Below are 26,891 nucleotides of genomic sequence, written 5' to 3' on the forward strand. Positions count from 1 at the left end.
ATAGATAAATAGATGATAGATAGATAGATAGATGATAGATAGATAGATGATAGATGATAGATAGATAGATAGATAGATAGATAGATAGATAGATAGATAGATAGATAGATGATAGATGATAGATAGATGATAGATGAGAGATGATAGATAGATAGATGATAGATAGATAGATGATAGATAAATATAGATAGATGATAGATGATAGATAGATAGATAGATAGATAGATAGATAAATAGATAGATGATAGATAGATAGATAGATAGATAGATAGATAGATAGATGATAGGTAGATGATAGATGATGATAGATAGATGATGATAGATAGATAGATAGATAGATAGATAGATAGATAGATAGATGATAGATGATAGATAGATAGGAAGATAGATAGATAGATGATAGATTAGATAGATTAGATAGATAGATAGATAGATGATATAGATAGATGATAGATAATAGATAGATGATAGATAGATAGATAGATATAGATAGATAGATAGATGATAGATAGATAGATGATATAGATAGATAGATAGATGATAGATAGATAGATGATAGATGATAGATAGATGATAGATAGATAGATAGATAGATAGATATAGATAGATGATTGATAGATAGATGATAGATAGATAGATAGATAGATAGATAGATAGATAGATGATAGATAGATAGATAGATGATTAGATAGATATATGATAGATAAATAGATTAGATAGATAGATGATGATGATAGATAGATAGATAGATAGATGATAGATAGATAGATAGATAGATGATAGATAGATAGATAGATAGATAGATAGATAGATAGATAGATAGATGACTCCAATAGTGATACTTTGCATATTTCTAGGCATGAATTATCAATAGTGTCTTTACTACTGAAAGTAGAATCATTATTGTAGTAGTTCCAGAAATTCCTCATCCAATTTGGAAATTCACCCTTAAAATTCAGTTTCGTTATACAAGGCACCTTTTAGAAGTGATGGCTGTCTATAATCTTGATATTTTGTGATTGCTTCACATGTGTATGCATATATCAAAATTAATCAAAGTATATACATTAAATGTGCACAGTATTTTGTAAACGAATTATACCTCAATAAAGTTTATTTAAAAATCCTTTCCTCTAGACTTGCTCTTGCTACCAATTTCTATTTGACAGTGTTCTCAATAGAAACAGAACTATGTGTATATACATATACATTATATATATATAATAGGCCTTGCATAATTATTGGAGAAAATCAGTAAGTAAAGGTCTAAAGGAGATTTGAGAAATCAGAAGGAGTATCAATAAGTTAATTTGAGAAGCAAATTAGGCTCTAGTAGGGCCCTGAAGTGATAACTGGTATTTCGTCCATGGCAGATATTTGGGGGTTCACAACCAAGTGTCTGGTGATTAGCTTGAGATACACAGTGTCAAAAATAGGAAGAGGTGGACCCAAAATTGAGGAGAGCAAAGATAAGTTGAACCTGCCAGCTCCTATTATCTGTCATCACAATTAATTACTGAGAGCTCAGAAAACAATGGCTACTGCTTTATTTTGCCTCCAAATCTAACATAAGAACCTCTTAAAGCCTAATTTAACCCTGAATCTTAGAGGAAGAGGATTCTGGGAAATGTTTTGTGAGTATAACTTAGTTGACAATAGGACAATCCAGAGTAGGAAGTGATGAACATATTTTAAATATAGAGGAAATAAAATTTTTTGACCTATTGAATGTGGAGTGAGAGAGGAAAATAAAAGTAAAGGTTAATTCCCAAAATTTTGATTGAACAATTGATTGAACAATTAGTGCTCCCATCAAATAAGAGGAAAATTTTGTGGAAAGAGGTTTGAGGGGGAATGGGAGTTAAGTTTTGGAAATGTTATGTTTGAGAAATCTACTTTATATTCAATGGGTGTGTAATAAATATTTGGATTAATAAATCTACAATTTAGGAGAGACTTTTAGTTTTAAGCTTGATATTCAACATTCTGGCAATATGGGGAGCAAATGAAATAGATGAGATTATCAACACTGTAAGTGCAGACAGGATGAATGTTTATATAGCAAAACATTACAAGGTTTGGGAGAAACACAAGTTTTATTAGAGCAAAGAAAACTGAGAGCAATTGATCAATGAATTAAAAAAATCTAGAGAGCATGTCTTGGAAGTCAACGCAAGAATGGGTGACAATGGAACTAGTACACTGGATTGATAAAAAGAAGCTGTATAAGCTATACCTGTCACCAGTTTCTTGTTAAAGGCAAAGTCCTGCTTCCTGGAAATGATTCTCTATCATTTTTGTCTCCACAGTTTGATTACACTTTTAATGTGCCGAATGAATGGCTGGTCTTTGTAATTTATTAACCTTTTCAGTCTGTTTCCTGCCTATAGAAGTATGGGAGTTCAGAGTGTATGTGTATTTTTTGTTTGTTTGTTTGTTTTAACTTTGGTATTCTAATTTCTCTTTTAATCCAAGCTGGTCAAAATACATTCTTATGTATCAAATTATAATCTGCTCTATTAAACTAAATTCCACTCTCCTTTCTTTGCAAGACAACCTCCCCCTACATGCACTTGAGTACTATAGAGCTGAGGACCTTATCTTTAAGATTATTAAATGTTAATTGTCTAGGTGAAAGGATCTCTTGTCCTAATGTACTTAATGCCCCTCCTACCATTAATTTGTTCTAAAATTTAAACAATAGAAAAGATCTTAGGGTCACATTTCCTGTTGTTACTCTTTTGTCCGCTTTATTGGTAGTGCCTTGAATCCATTCCTTAAGTGAATTTTTTTTTAGGTAACTAAGAATGAGAAACCAATTTATTTTTGAACTAAGAAAGTTCCTGCTTCTTTAGATCCCTTCTAAACTCTGCTTGAACACTGAACATTTTTTCTTAGCTCATTTTTCTTTATCTATACCTTATCACAAGCAAGAAAATGGAATTCTTTGTTACATTTAACATCCAACTCAGATCCCATCTAGTTAAATCTCCCTGTTAATTACTTATATTTTCTATTTTTCCATGTAACCACTGGCAACAGTTTCACTAATAAAGGACCTATTTTCTCCATGATCACTAAAAGTTTTCTCCAGGCCCTTACACTCTCATTCTGGCTTCAGGGCCCAAATCCAGTGCTACATATTAGATGTTTTTATGAGAGCATCACTCTGCTTCCAAGACATGTTCACATTATTTATTGCTACATTTAAGAAGTACACCCAACTTTAGTGAATTAAAAGGACAATCTTTCTGTCTCTCTTGGTATCAACTTGGGTAGCACAGTGGAATTTAGCTGGCAGCTGGGCTAGGGGTGGGGGTGGGTTTCCAAGATGTCTTTAGTCACATGCCTAGTGCCTTGGGAAAAGCTGGTAGACTGAGGGAGGTCTCTCTTTTCATGTAATTTTAGCACTGCCAGCAAGGTCATTGAACTTCTTCCCTGGTGGTTTAGGAATCCTAGCAGCTGTGATACAGGCCACAATTTTTTTCATGGCCTGGTCTTAGAAGTCCTAGAATGTCATTCCACTGTAATGTATTTGTCAAGTAAAAACAAAAATCAGGGGAAGGGGAATTTGACTCCATCTTTATATAGTCAGGCAACAAAGAATTTATGAACTTCTTTAAACTACTTAAATTTACCATTATTTTTTTTAGTTCTGTCATACTTAATCTTTCCCTAACTTCTGTCATAATTCAGCACTTTTATTTTTTTAAAATCTGTGTTTATTTTGAAAATGCATCACTTCTGGTTTTCCTTATAGCAGTCTTCTCTTTAATTTTACTTGTGGTCTCTTTTTCATTTATCCCTTTCATTTGTTCTTTTTTCAGCATCTTCCCTGAATATAAACTAAACTTATATCATCCAAAAAAGTATCAACAGTTTAGATGGTGTTCACTTTGATCTATTCATCCTGTTGCACAATCTTATTATTTTTTTGGTTGGCTTGCAGGTACCTTAAACTCAGCATGTCCAATATAGATTATTCATTTATCCTGTGCTCTCTAAATCAGTTTTCTACTGAATAGAAATACCATCCAATTAATGCTCCTTAGAGAAGGCATTATTTCCCTTCCTATTCTTTTTCCTCCCAATCCAAATGATGCCAACGTTCTCAAACTTCTCTTTTGTATATTTTTTGCAAATTGATGCAAGTTTTTCTGTTTAGAGTGTCACTTTGCTAGTCTAGGCCAATATAAATTTTTGTTTGCATTCCTGCTACCTTGTTCCAATTTTTTTTTATAACTAGGACTTAATTCCATCTGATTAATTTTCCAAAATACACATTAAGCAAATAATTTAACATTAAATCAGATCAAGTTTTACTTACTTAAATATATGTATTCAAGAGCTCTCCCTTGCTTTCTTTAATGAAGTGCCAAATCCTTGACAGAGCTTATATGGCTCTCAGTAATGTGTCAACCACTTACCTCTCCAACCTCACTTTTTGTGTTTGACAAATCATCACTACAAATAATCTTTTATTCACACAACTCAAATGTGTTTTATTTCCTAAGTGACTCTGTATTTCCTTTTATCCAATGTTTTGCACAAAATGTTCTTTTTTTTTTAATCTTCACCTGAGGATATTTTTCCCATTGTTTTTCAGAGAGAGAGAGAGAGAGGAAGAGAGAGAGAGAGAAGGAAACATCAATGTGAGACACATCAATTGGTTACCTCCTGACTGAACCAGGGATCGAGACTGCAGTCAAGGTATGTGCCCTTGACTAGAATCAAACCCGAGACCCTTCAGTCCTTGGGCTGATGGTCTAACCAGGAAGCCAAACTGGCTAGGGCACAAAATGTTCTTTTTACTGCTACTCACACTTCCACCCATGATTTTCTTGATTGAGATTTCATTGAAAATCTAGATTAAATTGTACTTCCAATTAGCATCCATATGTGCAATTTTATAAATTTATTCACAAATTGTCATTTAAATATGTATTCTTCCTTGGTAAGATATGTTTTCTTCATGATAAAGTGAATAGAATTGTTTTCAAATTATATATTATGTTTGCTGAATGAATGCTATTGGTTTGATAAATCCTTCTGATTTGTGTGTGCTGGTCCTGTATGAAGAAATGATGCATTATTCCTTTATTGCGTTCCTTTTTTATAGATTCTCCATATAGACAAACACATTTAGTAAGCTTTACTAAGTGGCTAATGAATTATTTATAACCTTTTAACCATGTTAAGTGTATATATTTATTTTAATAGAGACTTTTTAAAAATTTCAGTATTTTAGTATGCTTTTGAAAAAAGCATAAAATAGTTTGGATCATCTTTCCTCTTTTCCACTCACAAGACAATTTTTATATGATATAAATGCTTTGGTACAATTTTCATATATATACATATATATATACATATATGACATATATATATGCTTTTAAAGGTAATGGTTTCATGTAAGCAGAGGACGTATCAGCTATAGCTTCATGTTATGGGTTCTTAGTCTTTAATATTTTCTCTTGTCATTTAAAAAATTGTCCTGCATTTCATATTTCTATAAGCTTTCAAAATTATTTATATAAATGTGTCAGGGCACTTAAAAATAGTAACCATATGTGTATTTATCTTGCACTGTAATTTTTTATGTTTTTAGTCTGCTTTTTTACTTTCTTTCCTCTCCCTTTTCTTTTCTTCTTGCTTATTTTTCTAGAGATGTGTCCGAAGGTAAAAATCACAGGTCTGTGCACTCAATTTCTGGAAGCTGCCTGTGAAGAGAATGGAATCAGCGAATAGGTCAGGGGTACTCTGTAATTGACCACTGTTAAGGGAACTCGCTGAAAATTACATCTTTGCTGTTCTGGAAATATCAAGAAAGAGTGCAGGTAAAGTAGGTATTGAACCAGAGAAATAAGTATTGCTAAATCAGGTTGCCTGGCTGAATTTTCAGTTAGTTCTTAGCTTCTACATTATTTTCTTGGCATACGCCAGTACATCCCAAAAGACCTCAAGTTAAAAAAAAACAAACCCACAGATGATATAGACTGGCTATTGCAAATAGAATATATGTATTTAAACACAGGAACTGGCATGCACCCTAAAATGATTTGGCCAAAAAATAAGGGCTTGCCAAGAAGAAAAAATTTTTTTTAATCTTTGGAAAGCTTATTTATAACAATCTTCTCCAACTTTAGTCTTTATTTCTTTTTGTTTGTAAAAGCAATTTTCACTAACAGAAGAGCCAAAATAAGTATCTGATTCCAGGGAAGTCCTACAGTGTCCCAATAAAACTTTTTGAATGAGCGTCAAGGCCTTTTAAGTACTGCAAACATTTTATTGCAGGGAACATGTAACTTGGTGTGTTGGCTGTTCCGGAGCTAAAACTCAAATTGTCAACACCTCTTAGGTATTATGATGGACTCTGGAAAACAGCAATTTCATATAAGCAATGAGGAAACTTTTAAGTATATCTAAAATATAATTATAATTAAGTTTATAAGCTGACAATTTTCATGTTTGAAGTCTTTTAAAATTATGTTTATTTTTAGCCTGCCAAACAGAAGACCCCAATTTGAAGAATTTATCATCCCAGCTCCATGAATATGCTGCCTTGTCCTTTTTGTCTTGTTAATTTTTTTTAGTAGCATTTTTTTTGCAGGGTAAAACCAAATAATTTTTATAAGGAAAGCCTAAGACTGATGCTCATGCCTTCAAAAGCTGCTGTTTAGCCTGGCCAGCGTGGCTCAGCGGTTGAGCATCGACCTAGGATCCAAGAGATGTAGGTTCGATTCCCGGTCAGGGCACATGCCCGGCTGCGCGCTCGATCCCCAGCAGGGGGCGTGCAGGAGGCAGCCGATCAGTGATTCTCTCATCATTGATGTTTCTCTCTCTCTCCCTCTCTCTCCCTGTCTCTGAGATCAATAAAGACATATATATAAAAAGAAAAAGCTGCTGTTTATGGAAATTTGAAGGAAACATAAATGCAAAATAAGGTAAAGGAAGTTTGGGAGACGGAATGACCCTTTATCTAGGGCGTCACAGTGAATTGGGGGGAAGAAAGGAAGCTATTTGGGGCGTGTATATGTGAAAGGTAGACGGTGTTGGACGTAGGAACACAGATGGACCCTAGGGAGGAACAAACGCTCCGCTTCCTGAGGGGCTAGGGTGTGGCTCTATGCGTGCAGATATTGTCACTGGACACCATGGAAGTAACCTGCCGGACTGACACAGTGCGAGGACAGAACAAAGGCTTGCCGCCTGTCCCGACACGGGGCCCTCTGTCCATTCTCTTGAGGCGCAGGCAGCGAAAGTCCCTGAGACCAGCTGCTGCATCGCACGGAGAACAGCAGAGCCGTCAGCCTCACCACCCCGGCTCGTGCCCCACTGAAAACGCCGCGTCATAGGCACGATTTCAGACCTGGTTTCAGCAGGCGTCTAAACCTTTGCTTTTGAAAACAGGAAGCTCAGAGGGAAGGGAAAGCGGGACGAACCAAAGAGTTTATAGGCATAAACGCACAGCCCCTGGACACGGGCATGGTGTGGGGGGGGCCCGGGCGGGGAGGGGGCGGGGCGGAGGGCGTCCATGGGGACAAAGGGGACGGCTGTGATTCTTTCAACAATAAAGATAAATTTAAAAATAATAATATACTTTATCTGAATATGTTTCCAGGTTACATGTATTATATTATATACTATCTGAAATTCAGCCTGTTTTAACACAAAATTTCATAACTTTATTTCCATTTTTGCCTATTCTAGCCTCCTAAAAATCAGTTCTACATACTACTTGGAAAAACTAGCCTCATTTATTTTCTGCCAATTCAGCTTTTGAGATTATCTTGCAGCTCTCTGCTCTTTGTTGAAAATTTTTCGTATAATAAATGATTTTAGGTCTCTATTTTCTAAAATGATCAACTCTCAATATGTTCAAAAGACTGTATTAAAAGAGAAAAGCCTCAAAAAAGAGGTTGGACATTTTTGAAAAGTTCCCCAAGACCATTCCTCTGCTTTCTTATGTTTGTGGTGGTGCTGCTGAGGGTGAAGCATTTTGGGGTTGGGAGTAGGAATGGAAATCATCAAAAGGAAACTGGTGATTCCAGGAGGGAAGTGCAAACCCACCATGCAATGATTCTTCTAAATGCTAGGGAGAAACGCTGAGTGAGTGTCAGTCCATAACTTTTGTAAAGATGAAAGGAAGTAGCAATGGAGGATTCTTGTCAGTTGCTGGTCTGGGCCCTCTGCTGGTGAAAATACAATTACAAAAAGAAGAACTTGGTGCATGCATCGTGATGTCCGACAGTCAGAATGAATAATCTATTTGAGAGATGAATTAGAGTTTTAACCATGACTTGTGCATACTTTTTCAACAGAATAATAAGCTTTTATTTCCCAAAGTTTAAAAAAGCTAATAAAATGAATTCTTAGAAATTTATATTTAATTGATTGCTGAATTATAAAAGTAAATATCTCTTGGGATATCTTTTACTTAGTGTTATTGTTTCTAGGCAAGAATATTTGGATGAGCCTCAAGAATTTTTGGGGAATGCAATATTTTATTGGCAAGAGAGTGTAAGTGGGTATCTTGGCTGGGCCACCTTAAACGCAAATGAATCAGTTTGTGGAAACAGAAAATCCTCTGAAATGTTGGTGAGTCTGTATCTATAGGATAGAGTGTTGTTTATCATGCAGCAGAGCTACTGACCTTGAATAACTTTTTTAATTAATTTTTTAAATCTAGAGATTGCCCTTTTAAAAATATAAACCAAACATGTCACAGAAACAACCTAAATGTGTTGTTTCTACCAATAAGATTATTAGAGCTATTTGTAGGAAAAATGTGTGGTATGAAAATATTGGATACTTTTCTATGGATAAGATTTTGAATGGATAGCCTGTCCCTCTAATATCTATTACCTCCATTTATATGAAAATTTGTTGAAACTATTATCTATTACAGAATATCACTAGTTTTATTTAATAGGGGAGTTTGCTATTGAACTGCAACATAAAATGTTTTGCTTCATGAAGCAAGTTCAGGTTTAGAATCAAACTCATTAAAAATTTCAAGAGTGTATTGTGATAACAAACTAGAGGAGGAGGAATTGCCAGGTTTTACTGCTTGGAAAATTAGGGAGCAAGAATGATTGATGTAAGTCCCTATGGCCTTAAAAGATAAAACTAAGTTTGCATAAAACTAGGGTTATGCTGGTGGGTGGAAAAATAGTGAATGCTATTATAAAGACAGGTGAATAGACAGAGATATACAGCTCAATATCCTAAAGCCATAAGAGTAGTTCCAAAAATATTTTAACTCTTTGTGACTAAGAGAACACAAAATTCATTGTTCAAGAGCAATATCAAAAATATTGCTTTTTTTTTTTTTTTAATTGAGAGAAGGAATAAAGTTAAAGAACATTCCTGACTGGTATAATTTGGGTTGTGCCTTGCACATCCAAAAATGTTTCCCAGGCAGAATTTTTAAAAAGGTGATGTTTAATGCTTTCAGTATATATTCACTGTACGCGGAGCCAGTTCTAAGTTTTGTGGTGGGCGCACAGGATACTCAGAGGTTAAATGGAACCATGAGAATTGCAAATGCAGGACATCATATTCCATTTTAATAATTCAATTCAGAAAGTCCTGGAAATAAAACTTTTATATAGGAAGCAGTGAGTTAAAGTAATTGAAAACTGAACATTCATCTAGTCTCATATTTTTTCTAACATGTGAATCAGCCAGACAAATAAAACAGCCTAGCAGGCCTGAAGAATGAGGATGGTCACTGTTTCACATAAGCAATTCAAATACAACTTTTTATAGCCAGGTGCTTAGAAAAAGGGATTCAGAGGCATCAGCCAAGTCTTCCCCTCAATTTCCCATCATTGATCCAAAAGCCCACATAGGCTTTGCCCTACATGATAGATGTGACTAGTGATGGAAAACACAAGGATACCTCTTGGACAATGGCTCAACGGCTGCTGGGGATGAAACTTCAGTTGTTTTAAAGGTGCATCTCATTAATGAGTCCATTCCCACAATATTCACCCATAGTGGTCATGGCCTATGCCAGGGCTTACTCTTCCAGTTTTACTCTTTCCATAACTTCAGCTCTAAATCAGAATGTGTTCATTACAATTTCACTTTCCCTAGGACCTCCTTATACTCTTAAAAATCATTGAGAACCCCAAAGATCTTTCTTAGGTTTTATCTATTGAATTTATCATATTCAAAGTGTTGCAACTATCTTTATTATACACTGAGAAATGAGCCACTATCCCTTTTGGAAATGATGGAAGATTTGACCTTCCTTGGATCAAACATCAGCAACATTTACTTAAAAATCATTTTTTTTCAGGTGTTAGACTTGGATAACAAGGGTTGATACAAGCAGAAATAAGAAATTTGGAAAATCAGAGGTCTCATTAGTAGTAAATTAAATATTTTGAAAAATACAAACAAAACATTGCTTATTATTAATTAGCATAATTTTGGAAGTATTTGGAAATATCTGGAATATTTATTCAGTAGGTAATATTGAACCTAGAAAAAATGCTGTTTAAAAATGTCTCATATGACTATTCTCATCTTTCAGGAGTAGCTTTGTCTAAATGGGTGTATAGATTCCTATAGGTTACTCTTCCCAAATACTTTTTATTATACGTGTAGACAAACACTACTGTTGCTGCTACTACCACTATTACTACTACTAGTACTAACAAAGAGCATTTATTGTTGCCCCACTCACCACCTGCCACTCACTGTCATAAGTTCTTGTTATCTGGCTCAACCATGGCAAGGCACCTCTTCCTTTGTCTTTTATAGAAGAAACTGAGCAGCATGGCCAAGAACAGGGAACTAGTAAATATAAAGATGGAGGGAAGCACCTGCTTGATGATTCTTCCATTTCTCAATGGAGTTTATTATTAGAATAAAATATTAATGTTCAAGTATATTTTATATAGATATCAAGCATATCCTTATTTCAACTATTATACTTGGAAAAGAATAACTGCTCCATCAATATAAAAGGCTTCTGAGAGGTGTAAATGGCACATCTAAGGAATTCTTTTTGATATTTAATAATCTACATGGAGTCTGTAAAATCATCTGAGAGTGAATTTATGTGGAAGGGAAAACAAAATAAGTAAATGTATTTTTGTATATCTTTAAACTTCTATTAGATTAATAAAAGCATCATCTACCCCCACAAAATTAGAAATTCCTAACAATGAATGATCCAAAATAATTCCTATATTTACCAATTGTAACAATTGTAGTGTAAGCTTTGACTTTTTTATTTTGCTTTTGTTTTTCTTTCTGATAATACAAATGCTTGACTTAAGCTTTGATTGATAAATCACCCATTTCAAAGAGGCATCCACTTTAAAGAAGGCTGTTTCTAAAACCACACTACCAATTACAGGACTAGATCAAGAGCCAGGCCATGTTCTCCCACTGCAGCTCTTTTGTTTTAGAGATCTTAGGTGATTTCAATAACTGACCATTTGCACTACTTTTTTGTCTTCCTTCTTCATATACTTTAAATTCACTCTTATGTTTTAAATTCACCAACAAAGAATAAGCTTTGAATCTTAGGCATGCACCCTCGACCACAATAAAAGCAGAACCCCAAGCCCTTTGCTCTCTTTCTAACCAAGATTTCACTGTGTAACCCTAGGTGTGCTGTGGAATTTTCAGGTCTTGTAAGTAAAACACCTGTATCTTTTCAAAGTCTCCTGTTGGTTATTGCTGAAAAATGTCTTGGAATCATAATAAGATCCACATAGGTTATTGATAGACTGGCTTTAAACACAAACACTTTAGGTTTCTGTCTTTCAAATATATGGGTGATTACTCATCAAACATATGGACAATAGTACTGAAAAAGCTAGCTATGTGCTTTACAGACAAGACTCAAAATAAAACCTATATAAAAATACATGTTTATTTATTTTTACTAAATTGTAATATAAAAGTAATAAAATTTCAAATTTTTTCAATGAATAAAATTATATATACTTTCTATCATATTACTACTATGAAAAAATAAAATTTAAATAATTACTTTGTAAATATCTTTGTTGATCAAATCAAGAATATTTTAAGAATAAAAATATGATGCTTTTCCATTCAAAGTATTTTTTAAGAGTTCACTCTTAGCCCTATTTTTAGTGAGAAAATAAAAGTATGCATATATAAGTTAGGGTGTGCATGCTTGTGCTCCTAATACTGAGAAAGAATATCTAGTAATAATGTCCTTGCAGGAAATAAAGAAATAATCTTTCCTTTTTAAAATTATTATTTCATAGGCATTCAGAACCTGACTTGATTTTGCATTTAATTATGGTGTTCAGCCTTTCTCTGCATTTGAATTTGAATCTTCATAAGAATCCACAAAGTCCTACTGTGTATCAGAAAATATTCCATTTAATCAGTATATCTTGAAAATTGATTTTATATTGGTGTGAAGAATCTAAAACAAGATTTTATTTTTTATTAGTGTGAGAATAATTATGTAAAGCTAATTTCATTCCAGAACAAGAAAAACAACATTTTTTTCTGCTGCTGGAGACACTGACAAATGAATTCATCCTCTCTGGCTTTACTTATAAAGATGGAGAAGGATCCAGCCAATGATGTTCAGTGGTTGAGCTTCGACCTAGGAACTAGGAGGTCATGGTTCGATTCCCAGTAAGGGCACATGCTCAGGCTGTGGGCTCGATTCCCAGTAGGGGGCCCACTGGGAAACATCATTGATGTTTCTATCTCTCTCCCTCTCTGTTTCTCTCTCTGAAATCAATAAAAAAATATTTTAAAAGTATAAAAAAAATATATGGAAAGGGATGTCACAGACTGTAGACTCATTTTATAATATAATTTTAATAAAGTTGTCTGAAATATGAAAGTAGGCATTCTGAAGGCAGTTTTATAAATTTTGAAGGTGAATGTGTTCTCATAGAGCTTAATGCTTAATAGTTTCTTTGGAGAATCTATAATTTGCTAACACAGTGTACAAATTGTTTGTTATCACTTTTAGCATGGCTCTCCTGAATATCACATAATGAAGACCTTAGTTTTATTTTGGTAAGTTGTTTCACATAATCCAACACAGAATTAAATCAAAATAACAATTTATGAAACAGTAATGCTAAACCCTACCTGAATAATTTATTTCAATTAAAACAATTGACTAATATGAACATTAATGCATTCATTACATTTCTTGTACCTCTCACATGTATTTGGAAAATTCATTACACTCATAACAAATATTAAAACTTAAAAATATAAATTTTCCATATCACATGGTTAGGTAAAATTTTACTTAAAAAAGTAGTGCGTCCATGTATAGAATTTTTGACTAAAATTTTTGGTCCTAAACAAGTAAGTGTAATTTATTTAAATGAGTCTATTAATGAATGGAATGCATTTCTTTGAGAATATTCTTCATATTGATAATTGAAGCCAAAGTTATTGGTTGGTTCCAAGGCTGAGTGTGATTAAGTTCAACTCTGCATCATTCCTGCATTTCTTAGATCAAATAAGAGTATTTCTTGTATTCATTCAGGATGTTTGTATTGAATCTCTATGTGTACAGATCATGGCTCAATGCCAAGAGTATGTAGAAGTGAAAAACACCCTTCCCAACTTAAAATATTTTAGAATGCAGTTAAGAAGGCACAGATTTAATTCAGCAACCAATTGTAATACAATGTAGACCCTATACATATAATAAAAGTACAGAAATATTCTAAATAATTCCAAGGATCAATCACTACTTGAGAATCAGAAATGGCTTATTAGAGACATAGAATGCGAACTATATTTTGAAAATTAATGGAAAGATGAGAGAAGTCTTATACATGAATGTAATTAAGCAGCTATTGCCAGTATTTACTCAAATGGACTCAATCACTGAATGGCAATAGACTTTACTAAATTATTCCTTAAGTGAGACAAATTGTCATTCCCCTAGTGACCTGACAAACAGGGTACACATCATGAGAGAAAACATTATTTTTCAGAGCATTACTATTTCTTTGTAATTCCATAAACATTTTTAAAATTTAAAATGGAATATTTGTTAACTCATTCTAACTGTGTAAGCCCCTGTGAGACAGACAAGTCAATTTTAAATAATCCTGTGCAATTGGCAAGACCAGTTGTAAAGATGTGGAAACAGGCCATGAAAGGTCTAAGTTCAACTAACTCTAAGGCACAGTCTTGGGAATTCAATCCAGGTATTTTGACTCCTATTTTAATCTCCTTTTACTGTACCACATTGCCTCTTACAAATAGGTTTAGCATTTTGGTACTATGTCCTGTTATTAAAGCAGCTTACCACCTATCTTTTTCATGAGGTATAAAATAGGTTTAAGCCTCTCCAGGGAAACCCTTAACCTGGAAAGGAAGGAAATGAATCACAGGTGAAAGACAGTAGTGCAATGTGACCTGCTGCTCATCTGCGGTGGTATTCATTTGGGTGGGATTTGACATTTCTGGGTATACGTATATCTGTGATTGATATTTCACTCTTTAAAGCACAGCCTTTAAAACAGCTGTGAAATGTCAAGTTATTAATTTACACATTGCAAAACATAGTGTGAGGAAACCAATTTACATCTTTCCAAATTCAACCCCAGGGATACCAGGCTTTTGAGATCAGCACATCATGAAAAAGATTATTCCAATCAGCATAACTAAAAATTGCTTCTCAACTTTCAACTCTGTATATAGTCAAAGGATAAGAAAGGTGTTCTGGTCTAGTGACAGGAGATGCAACCAAAAAAGAAAGACGTATACCTTGTAAGGCAGGGAGTCAGGTATGGGCCATTTTCCTTCTCTTGTATTTTTTTTTTTTTTTGAGTTATTATATAATTTGCAGGGGAATGCATGGGGCCCACAATTCAATAGATTCCTGCTTAACAATGTAAAACTTTTTTTTGAGAGGACAACTTCACTTTAAATAACATGTAAAGCCTATTTTACAGATCGTCTCCCTGAAATATTGTCATGGATGTTTACCCCAAAGATAAGAAGCCCACCTATATCTTAAAAAATGAGTAGCATTAACAAATCATGCCTCAAGCACACATTTTAAGATACACAAAACACTTTCATAGTAAACATTTTGAGCAAGTCCATAATTTAATGTCCAAATTCTATTGAAAATTTCTGTAAACAATTTTTAATCATCCCCCTACATTTTTCCTTTCGTTTTTTAGAGGCTTGTATTAATTAGACCATTAACTTTATATTTTAAAAAAATCTAAATGACCTTTGTGATTCATTTATTCTTACAGAAAAAAGGAACACTAAAACAAATAAAAGTGATGCTCTTTTTAATAAAGATATCCCTTTTTACATGCCTGAAATTCTGACATTTTAGTAAGCCAAAGAAACAAAATTTTTATTCAGTAACATATGTAACTGAAATATACAACTTTCTCACTGAGAAATTTTAATCTCTCTCCATAGGAAAACTAAATTTGGGGGCATAGCTAAAAAGTAGAAACAAAAAACTAAAAATTCAATCTGCACCATGTCATGTAGAGATTAAGATGTTGAATATAATTTAAAAACCCAAATAGATTGAAGATGACATGGTTAAGCTGGATGTGTAAAATAAAATTAAGAAATATAATTTAATGGAATATTAGTGTATACTCCCCTGGATGCCTTAATTACAGTGGCATAAGCTGGAACACTAAAGGCTAAAATATATGCCATAGCCACTTAGATTTTTCTAAGATTTACTTTTTTTAAAATAATTATCTTCACATTATATTAAAATTTATGATAATAAACATAGTTATACCTCAATAATGTAAGTAAACTGACAATTGTTTGAAAACTGTTAATTTGAAATTTTTTAAAATTATCAAGTGAAGATATTCTTCAGAATCAGAATTAGACTGACATCCACTTACCACCTCAGACCTACGTCCACTAAAAGGACCAAAGGATTACTTATCAAGGCTTTGCCTGTGGCATTCTAAAGATAATGTAGAACATCAATATCTGATATACATAGTATAATATTTGGCCAAAAATAGTAAATGACTATAAATCAGCTAATTAACCTGTTTTTATAGTTTAAGTTATTTTTCAACTGGTGAAGTAATAGCAGCATTAGGTAAGACCTTCCAAACACTAGATTAAAAAATTCTATTTCTCTTCTCATTTGAAGCACAATAGTATTGGTTAACTTTATGTTTACTTAATATTTATCCAGTACCATATAGCGTGCCACATTCTTTACTTCTCTGCAAACTTTTAAGCCATCGATGAGTAATGGTTATTTTATGTCTTTTACAGAAATAAAAAATTCTTATGCAGATAAGCCGCCTTTCCTAAGGTCACAGAGATGAAAAGTGTAAGGCTAACATTGAAATAATGCACTCTGCCTACCATGTTCTGGAATGGAAACACAGAAACTCCATGCTCCACCCTCCTCATCTTCATGAAAGAATTTCCCCATTGGTAAGGGGTAAAATGTTCATTTTCCCATCACCAACAAATGCTACTCTTTAGTTCAATAGTGGTAAATTATATTTTCAAACTTGAAAACAAATAATCCAATTATGTTTACTTTTTGTTTTACATATCCGTATAGGGTGAGATAATGAATCCAATAAATCACCAACTAAAAAACACCAGTGTTGGCTGACATCAATTGGCTGACAGAACAGCAGAGTTAACAAGGCAGGTGTGACATACATTTAGTGTATTTTTGCCAAAAAGCTTTATAGATTGGAGAAAAATAAAGTCAAAGGATGCTAAGAAAATGTTAGCTCTTATATTGGTGGTTCTAGCTTGCATTAGCTAAAGTAATAAAATAATTCTGATGTTACTCATTTATCTACAAATCTTATAAAAATTTTAAGAAAACCTTTTTGACACAAATGGTGACATAGGGATTTATAGAAAAAAGTAATATGAGTGGAAAATATAGTAATAACATAAAACAGCCACATTTTCAGTAATAACTCTTTAACATTTTAAGTTTCTTCTAAATTTTTATTTTTCCCCAAATACCACTCACTTCATAATTTTGTAGTAATTTTTATTTAAAACTCTTTTTTAAAAAAATAGAATATCTTTACTGATTTCAGAGAGAGGAAGGGAGATGGAGAGAGAGAGAGAGAAACATCAATGATGAGAGAGTCTTTGATCGGCTGCCTCCTGCACGCGCCCAGCTGGAGATCGAGTCCGCAACCCGGGCATGTGCCCTGACTGGGAATCGAACCCCGATCGCCTGGATCCTAGGTCAATGCTCGACCTTTGAGCCATGCCTGGCCGGGCTAAAACTCTTATTTATATAATTTATATTTAAATTTTGAACAAAACACATTAACAAAAAATATAGTTCTTTGTTATGTTCTAAGAGCTTTACATATCTTAAATACTTTAATCATCAAAATAATCTTACTGGCTAGAAATAATTATTTTCCATATTTTTCAAAGTGAGGACATAAAAAAATTTCTTTTTCCGTACAAATTTTATTTCTTGTCCTTTTTAAAATGTGAATAAATCTTATTTTGGCATCAACTTTTGCCAAGTAAAGTAACTTGATAGTATTTGTTTCTATCTCTAATTTTTAAAAAATCAATAGAAAAGATAATATAAAACAAGAAATTTCAAATAATTTGTAATGTGTACATTCATGTAATACCAGTTTATATCAAATTGTTAAGTGAATTTAGTAAACTTGTAGGATTCAAGATCAATATAACAACAAAAAGTCTATTTTTATATATGCAACAAAAACCAGAAACCTAAATATAACCATTTAAATAGCATCAGTACCTAAGAATAAATCATCAACATATGTTTAACACATTAAAAAGACCTAAATAAGGGGAAAGATATACCACACTCTTGACTTGTAAAATTCATTGTTAAGATGCCACCAGTTGATCTACAGGTTCACTTTAAGTGCAGTAAAATTCCCAGAATGTTTGTTCTGAATATTCATAAAGAATTTCTAATATTTTTATGGAAATATTTAAAAATCAAAGACAGATTTTAAGGATGAAGCTGAAAGTGTTTCTTTCTCTACGTATACAGATACCTAGAGAAAGCAGAAATAAATCATACACTAATAGACCTTTATGGACAAATATAAGATTAACATTAAGTCAAGGAGTCATATACGCATGCACCTTTATTGTTCAATGTTATTTAAATACATGCTAAACTAATCTATGAACTAATACGAAGAACTGAATTGTAAAATCAAACATGCTAATATGAGCTCTTAAAAAAAATTAAGATTTACTAGTAAGTACAAGGATACAGGCAATCAACAGTCTCAGAAAAAGCCTAGATAAACCTAGCATATCATGTGGGAGGCTCCCTGGGTTTTTCTCCGTGTCAAAGGTAGACTGTATTGCCTAGGATAACAGAGGAAGCCTCTGGGTAAGATTTTGTGGTTTTACATCCACAGCAGAAGAGCATTTAGTCTGTGAGGCTTCTCCATTGTATATCACTGTTTGTGTCATTTTCTAGGGAGCCATGCTTCATTAACTCAGAGATTCTGGACTTATTAACTATATTAGGTTATTAATCAGGGACATCCTTTTTAAGACATTTCATAGATATGTATCCTTCTCTCAGCAGGTACTATTAGTCTATTTGCCCAGAAGTTCAGTTATCATTTTAAAAAGGAGATTATGGCCATAGTTCTAAATCAATTCAGTACAACCTTATGGTTTTAATCAAATGTACTTCTTTCTGCTCAGTCTCTTTGTATTCTACAAAGTCTACATCATCTTCAGATTGCTATTAAATTCACCTTTATATGCATCACTTTACTGATCAAAACTATTTTGGTGGCAGTAAAAAATAAATAGTGTATGCAAGAGCAAGAAAATTTTGTTAAGCCTGGCTAATGGGGTACAAATAAAAGAGATGTAATAGTACTTAGCAATAGTAAAGCAAATGGACGAAATCATTGTAAGATACTCCGTTTATGACTTAGTACATAATTAAACCAAGCTTTGCATCTTTGTATGATCTGTTACCTGATTCATTACTGTATATTATCTACTGGGATTTCTCGGTTTTCTCTTTAGAGCTTTTCAATAAAATATTCAAATATCTAGTTACGTCGTGAATTTTGTAAACATAAAAAATGATGATGCCAGTTTGGCTCTCTTCTTCTCATTAGGTATGTTTTGCTGGTAATCAGAAGAGAAATTACAGGTCAGTAGTTTTAACTCCTCCCTCTCTAGTTGTGCCAAAAGATAGAATATTAGGTCAGAAATAGAAGCTTCTAAGTTTCTGGTAATATTCTTGAGCTGAGCAATGGTTATACTGGTGTGTTAACTAGGTTAAAATCCACTACATTGTGACTGTAAAATATGAGCACTTTTCTTTGTGCATCTTATGTTTTAATGAGAAGGTTTACTTTAAAATGACTGAGAAAATGAGAAAGCTGAGGAGAAATAATAGTAATGCATTATTAATATTACAAATGACAAATATTAGTGTGAAAATATGATCAAAAAGTTAGTGAAGAAAAGTTACATTATTTTAATAAATATAATGAAACACTCCAATTCTATATTTGTGATTCTTTATCATGATTTTAATTATAACATTAACTTGATATTTTAATTTTTCACAGATAATACTCTGGTCAACAATTTCTATTCACATAGTTTTGATTTTCTGTTAAAATTATTTTATGACAGTATTACTGTTAACTCCTTTTAAAAATATTAGATTTGATTACTTTTTATATTATTTCTGATAAAAAATAGAGGTGTGAAATAATCAGGTTTAAATTGATACTCAGGACCACTTTTTTTGACCACTTTTTTTGCTATAATTACAATTCAACCAATTACAAAATTGTAAGTTTAACCATTTTTTAATTATCTTTAAAGTCTGATTTTAGAGCAATACAAATGTTGGTTTATTATATATATTTTAGGTTTTTTTACTATCTTTTTTACCAAATATGTAATTTACTTCAAGCTCTACACTTTATGTTCAAATGGTGATTGCTTTGTTTTGTTTTGTTTCTTCCTTTGGTTGTTGGAGTATAAAATAAATGATATGGGTTCTTAAAATTAAAGTCACCTCCTGGTAAGTTATATTTTTAAGCAGTTACCAAGATATAATTTTTTCAAAAATGTATGAATGCCATGTTTTATACAACAGTGAAATGCATTTATGTTAATAAATAGAAATGAAGGAGGAGGATTTGTGATATGTTTTTCTGTACAGTCATAGTAAGGCATAATTAAATAATAGTTTATAGAGAATGTTGTGGATCATTAAGCAAGCATCTTATACTCAATACCTTGAAATATATTGTGTGAAGATTTTCAAAAGTTCAAAGGCCCTCGTTTTTGCCTAGATGAGTGTAGATAAGGGTAGATGTATTGGGACGACATTGGTCAAATTTGGGGGCTTCTTTGCATGTCTGCCTGCAAGATAGTTACATAGAAGGGAAAGAAACCTGTCAGCCAGGAGATTAAAGCTTCCGCCTAAGAATTTGGTGAGCATTGTGTAACTGGGACAACATACCTATTGTGTCATTTTCTTACAAACATCTCTGCCACAATAAATTATTTGTTATTTATATACACAACTCTTTTATTATTTGTCTGAAAATAATAAATATTTGAAACAATATTGGTGGGGTAAAGTATATTGATGACTAAAAATTTCCTCCCAAGAAAATGGAAACATACTCATAAAGAGCAGGCAGACAGCTCCGGTGGTGGGAGAGTTGAGGGGTGGTGTAGGGGTTGAGAAAAAAGAAAAAGAGAGAGAGAGAGAGAGAGAGAGAGAGAGAGAGAGAGAGAACTCATGGACATGGACAAGGGTATGGTGAGGAGGAGGTGGGGGGAGGTGGAAGAGGGCATAAAGGAAATAAATGGTGATGGAAAAATGAAATTAACAGATTAAATTTAAAAAATAAAAATGAAAGAACATAAAAAGTTAACAGAATTCCTTATGATTATTAACTCACATTTCTGAAAATCCTTAATTAATTGCAACTTTGTTTTTCTTTTAATGTCCAGCTGTATTTGATTTATTAAATTTTCTTAAGAATTTTAATTTGGCATATGATTTATCTTTGAAATCTATCTAATTTGGTATTGTAGTCATTTTATTTTATAAACTAAATTTCTATTCTTTTTTAAAAAAATATTTATTTTCCAGCCAGTGTGACTCAGTGGTTGAGTGTCAACCTGTGATCCAGGAGATTGTGGCTGGATTTCCCGTCAGGGCACATGGCTGGGTTTTGGGTTCAATCCGCAGTGGAGGGCGTGCAGGAGGCAGCAAATCAATGACTCTCATCATTGATGTTTCTATCTCTCCCTCTCCCTTCCTCTCTGAAATCAATAAAGATATATATATATATATATATATATATTGAGTTGAGAGAGAGAGAGAGAGAGAGAGAAAGAGAAAGAGAGAGAGAGAGAGAGAAACATAGATTTGTTTTTCCACTTGTTTATGCACTCATTGGTTGCTTCTTGTATGTGCGCTGACTGGAGATGGAAACTGCAACCTTGGTGCGCTAACCAACTGAACTACCCAATGAGAGCCAAAATTTTTAATCTTTTAAACAAGTAGGTGAATATAGTAAAGGGATTTTACAATATCTTACTGGTCGGATAAAAATATAAATATTACTATGATTGATGTCTTTCTTAAGATATATGTATCCACTTTTTGAATTCATAAATTCTAATTTAAATTTCAAATTTTACCAGTATTGTTATTTTATATTTTTCTCCCATGTTGTCAGTTCATTATAGATTTCCAGATGTTTTAGATGAATATAACTGAGAATGGATCTAGATACTTTGGCATCTATCTAATGGGAGTTCCTTAAGCAGCAAATAAAGGCAAAGGAAGAACATTTGCTGCTTCCATAGCACCTTTCTCTGTAATTTTATCTTTCTTCATGAGCCTTCCATATGGTAATCTTATTGTAGTGATTGTGGGCAGAATTCAGTTTCTCATGGGCTTTGGACTGAGGACCTTAGTTCTCTGTAGGATGTCTCAATCTTTTGCCACCTGGAACTCCTCAATATGGCAACTGGCCAAATTGACGTGGCTTCATTCATTCAAGAAATATTAGGTCCCAGAATCTGTGCAAAGAAGAGCTTTAAGAAATCCAACAAACAATAATGCAAACCACTGCCTGAGATTAAGTTCCTCATCAAAACCCCAGGAATTGTGAGGCAATAATGCAAACCCCTGATAACTGAGGTGTAAAGTGGGACAGAGCTGGGGAGGAGAGTCCGGCTGAGAGAGAAGCTGGTGGAAGGGCAACTATGCCAGGAGAGTGTGAAGATATTTTTCTAATAAAGATTATTCAATTTTCTAAATAGATATAAGCCATGTTCATCAAAGTATTTCATTAATAATTAAACTGATGATGTTGTAATTTCTGCTTCTGTCATTCAACCGGGTCTAAACTTGAGAGGGTTAAAAAACTGTTATTTAATTATTGTAAAATCTCAATAGTGATGATAATTCACTTACACAAAATCAAGTATCTATACAGATAATTATTTGAAACCTATAAAAATGTTTTAAAAACTGTCTAGCCCGGCCTGGCGTGGCTCAGTGGTTAAGCGTCGGCCTAGGATGCAGGTGATCAGGGTTCGATTCCCGGTCAGGGCACATGCCCGATTGCAGGCTTGATCAATGACTCTCTCCTCATTGATGTTTCTATCTCTCTCTCTCCCTCTCCTTTCCTCTCTCTGAAACCAATAAAGATATATTTAAAAAAAAACAACCCACAAAAAACAAAAAACAAACAAAAACAAAACCGTCTAGAGAGGTTCAAGAGGTTCCTCTTCCTCACTCTTGCACAGTAAATAGTCATAACACTAGTTGATTGTGCCCAGAGATGGATCCTTGCTAGTGGGAAAAAAAAACGAGGGCCGATACATTTAACTAAAATTTTCTCTAGAAGACTTACAGTGCTGTTGAGAATCAGCTTTATTATTTCAAGCATTACAACACATTTTCAATATAGGAATCGATTTCTTTAAGAAATAATTGACAATGTAAGAGTGAGCTAATTGTTAAAAACTATTCCCCTAGTAGCCACACATTTTGCTGAGAACAACTTGATACTTCATAAGTATCTAGCTGCTCTTTCCCAGAGAAACATGAATCATAATATTGCTTCTGAAAATGTTCATTAAACTAAATGAGAGCGCAATTAGCTTCCAAAAAATCTTAAGTACTCCAATTTGCTGTCAAGAGAAATTGTACATCTGAAATATGTTTATTAACTGTAATGTGTTAAAGCTTCTGATTTCAGGAATATTTCCTACTACTTTTAAAGAATATTTATTTCAAAATAACTTCAAATTCAATTTCAAATATAATGTCACCATGTATATTATAAATATGTGGAAATATTAATAGTTTTTTATTTATGTTTTTCATACTTCAAATTAAAAATTTCATTTTTAAAAAATGTTGAATCCACTAAATCAAATCTGTATGGCAATTGTACTATGTTCTAGAGATGTATCAGTATTAAGGCAAATGATATTTTCTATCTTGATTTTATCTTGGTTATAAGAACCATGTGTCAAAATTGCTTATTGAAATTAAGGAAACTTTTGAATTCTAACTTCAGCAATATTGTAAAATCTTCACACCAAAGACATCTAAATGTCTATATACATGATTAAATTTAAAATATTTTTAAATGAGTAAGTGGCCTGAAAGAAATTAAGAGAAATTATCTGAGAGCAAAAGCAGGCCTTAAAAACTAATCTATGAAGGTGAGAGAGCTCTGAATCTGCAATAATCACAAATATACTATTAGTCAAAGTAGCTTAGAATTTTCACACTCAGGAAGATGATTAAGGCTAAATTTGAGAGGTAAACACCATATCTCATAGACCTAGCATGCAGAAAATGGACACAGTAGGAAAAACACAAAACACTGCATCTATTAAATATTTACATGTTTATTTCAGACTTACCACTCTATAAAGAAAAAATAAACCTCTGAAAAGTTTTTGGAAATATGGGACTCTCCTGGTACAAGAAAAAATCCTCTTCCTGAGCTTTAGATTTTATCTTTTTCTGTTCTCTACAGGATCTACTAATTACTATATTCATAGTATATTTTTTAATGTGATTGAGAATATAAGTACTAGATAGTTAGCATTCTGCTCTTGATGTTTATGGGAACACTGCCAATGATATAATAGCACATTTGATGATTAATGTATGTTTCTGGAAGAAATTCTTACAAGTAAAAGCAGTTTCCAGCTATTTACAGAGTTTTGATCATGTTTTCACATTCCATGTTATCAGCTACTCTCGCTTGTTCTATTGTGATGAATGTAATATATCACCCACTAGAATGATCTTTTCGTTGCGTTATGTGAGAACGTTTTAGTTCCATCTTTCCTCTCACAAATGTGCTCTAAAATCGTACTCTTTTGGACAGTCATCACATTTTAGCTTCTGTCTTTATTTCATTACTGAGCATGCTTAATTTCTAAGATACTAAGTCTAATTTTCTTTATTGATGCAATATCTTCACACAACCTGTCAGCAGCAATTTTGAAGACAAGATGTTTTTCTCTTTGGTGGGGCATAACCGGGAGTGATCTGGAAGTTCTTGCCCTGGTGATGTCCTCTGCCTTCCGAGTGTTAGCAGCCGCCAAACATCCTGCCTGTCACTCTCTTTTTGGCAGCCATCCTCCCACCCCATTCTGCCCTTCCCATCCTGCGGATCTGTGTCTTTGACTAAGGAAAAATACCTCTTCTTTCTGCTTCTGGACACAGCGAGGCAGAGGGTAAAACCAACACATGTTGGAGGGCCAATTGTAGTTTTCTGACTAGATGCTGAAAGAAGGGTGTCCCAGCGCTTCTCTCCTCCTGCCTCCCCATCTCTTCATTTGGAGAAGCTTCTTGTTAAAATAATTAAACATGGCAGCCTTTAGACCAAGGTGGTTCTGATGGCTCGGTAGCCTACACAGACAAACCAAAGCCTAAGTCAGAGTCCATGTACTCAAATCCCAGAAAATGAAACAGAAACAACCAGTCACAAACAGCCACCGGGCTTTCCCAAATAAGGCAGCTGCTTAAACTATAGACAATCAAAATAATGGCCTTGTTTTCCTTTCATCTTCTCTATAAAAACCTGCCCCCTCGCTCCTGCAGTGGAGCACTCTTAACCACTGCAGTCTGGCACTGCCAAATTTAAAACCATGCTTACTCAACTAAACTCACACATTTTTATGTGCTGTGGTGTATCTTTACACCGTTAATACTCCCCCCTTTTGCCGTGGTGCTTCTCACATATACGCCGGACTGTTGTTTTCTCTCCTGAACAAATACCGCATGTTTTCTATATTTCAAGGATCTTTATGATATTTTATTACCCTGAAGATAATGATTTATATATTTTTTCCCTGCCCCTGGCTGCCCCTGCCTGACAATTCTTGGGGTTTTGATGAGGAACTGAGTTTTCATCTGCCATCTGTACACAACACCAGTATTCATTTTGTTTTTAGATACTTTTTATGTTTGTGGCTTTTTTCTTTTAAGTAACAAATACCTGCCATTTGCATAGCTAATTCTAGATCTGATTTTTGAAACCTGATGTCCAAAGTAGTGAGCTTCTCTTCTGATCAATGCGTTTAAAATAATCACCTTAGGAAAATTAAATATTTTATTCAAATATATTCTTAAATACATAGTAAATTTGATTGGAAATCACAGATATAATTTGTTACACACACACACACACAGAAATGCCAAAATATATTTCCCAGCCTTTGGAGCAGAAAGTACCATTTAGTTCCCTGATGTTGGGTTCATTTTGAGATTCAGTGATTCCAAGAACCCCTGCAGCAAATGAAACTTTTGTGATAGATAGCCTCCAGCTGTTATGGGGTTTAGAGCTTGGTACTTTGGTAATTGAATTCTTCTGAGTATGATGTTATCCCACCTACTCTTTCCAAGATATCAAGTTTTTAATGAGTTACTTCCCCACAAACACATATTTAACACTCATAAGTGAAATCACTTACTACTAAGACCATATACAGTTATATACAGTTATTTTAATCATAGACTCTCACAAGTAGACACTTTTCTACACTATTACTTCCTCCTAAGTCATAATAAAATAGCTAGAAAACCTGAGTAGAGTCTAGTAGTCTGAAATATGGGTAAATACAGCATGAACTTATGTTATTTTTGTCATCAGCAGGCTTTATGATCAGGGTTATTCTTGTTTTCTTTTGTTCCCAGAACATTTCCCCTCCTAGGCTCCTGCAATGCTTTCAAATATAAGAAAAAAATTAAGAATAAAATAAAAGTTCTGTTTAGTGTCTTGGGGAAAATGGAGAGAGGTAAGGCCTGGGATGGTGAACACACAATACAGTGTACAGATGATATGTTCGAATAATTAATATTTTTATTTGAGATTTAACTGAACTTTGCGTATGGCTGACACACGTCACCTCTTTGTGCCCATTGTGCCCAGTTCCTCAGCACAGGTGCCCTCCTTACTGCCTTTGGATGTCAAAAGCTCATCTGCTCTAAATCTGCTGCAGGCCTAAAATACACCTCTTTCCTCTCTTTCGTACTTCAGCCCTCATTTAACTTACATTGCTTCATGACTGTTAGATATGAAAACAAGTTGATTTTTTCTTTTAAATGAAATCGAATTTGGAAAATGGATGAAGTGACTTAACTCTGGAGAAGATGTTGGGAAATAGTGTCAGCACAAATCTATGATATACACCGTTTTTGAGCTATGTAGGAAATTGTTTTGTAGAGTGGTAGAAAGCTATCTTTTGAATTATATGATACAACCTACTGCATGGGGAAGATATAAAAGAAAAGTTTAAGGTACCATTTATCAAGATGGAAGAAGTAGAGTCAAATTTCATGAAATGCTAAATATTTTCCAAGGACG

This window comes from Miniopterus schreibersii (assembly GCF_964146895.1).
Source record: "Miniopterus schreibersii genome assembly, chromosome: 2".
NCBI lineage: Eukaryota > Metazoa > Chordata > Mammalia > Chiroptera > Miniopteridae > Miniopterus > Miniopterus schreibersii.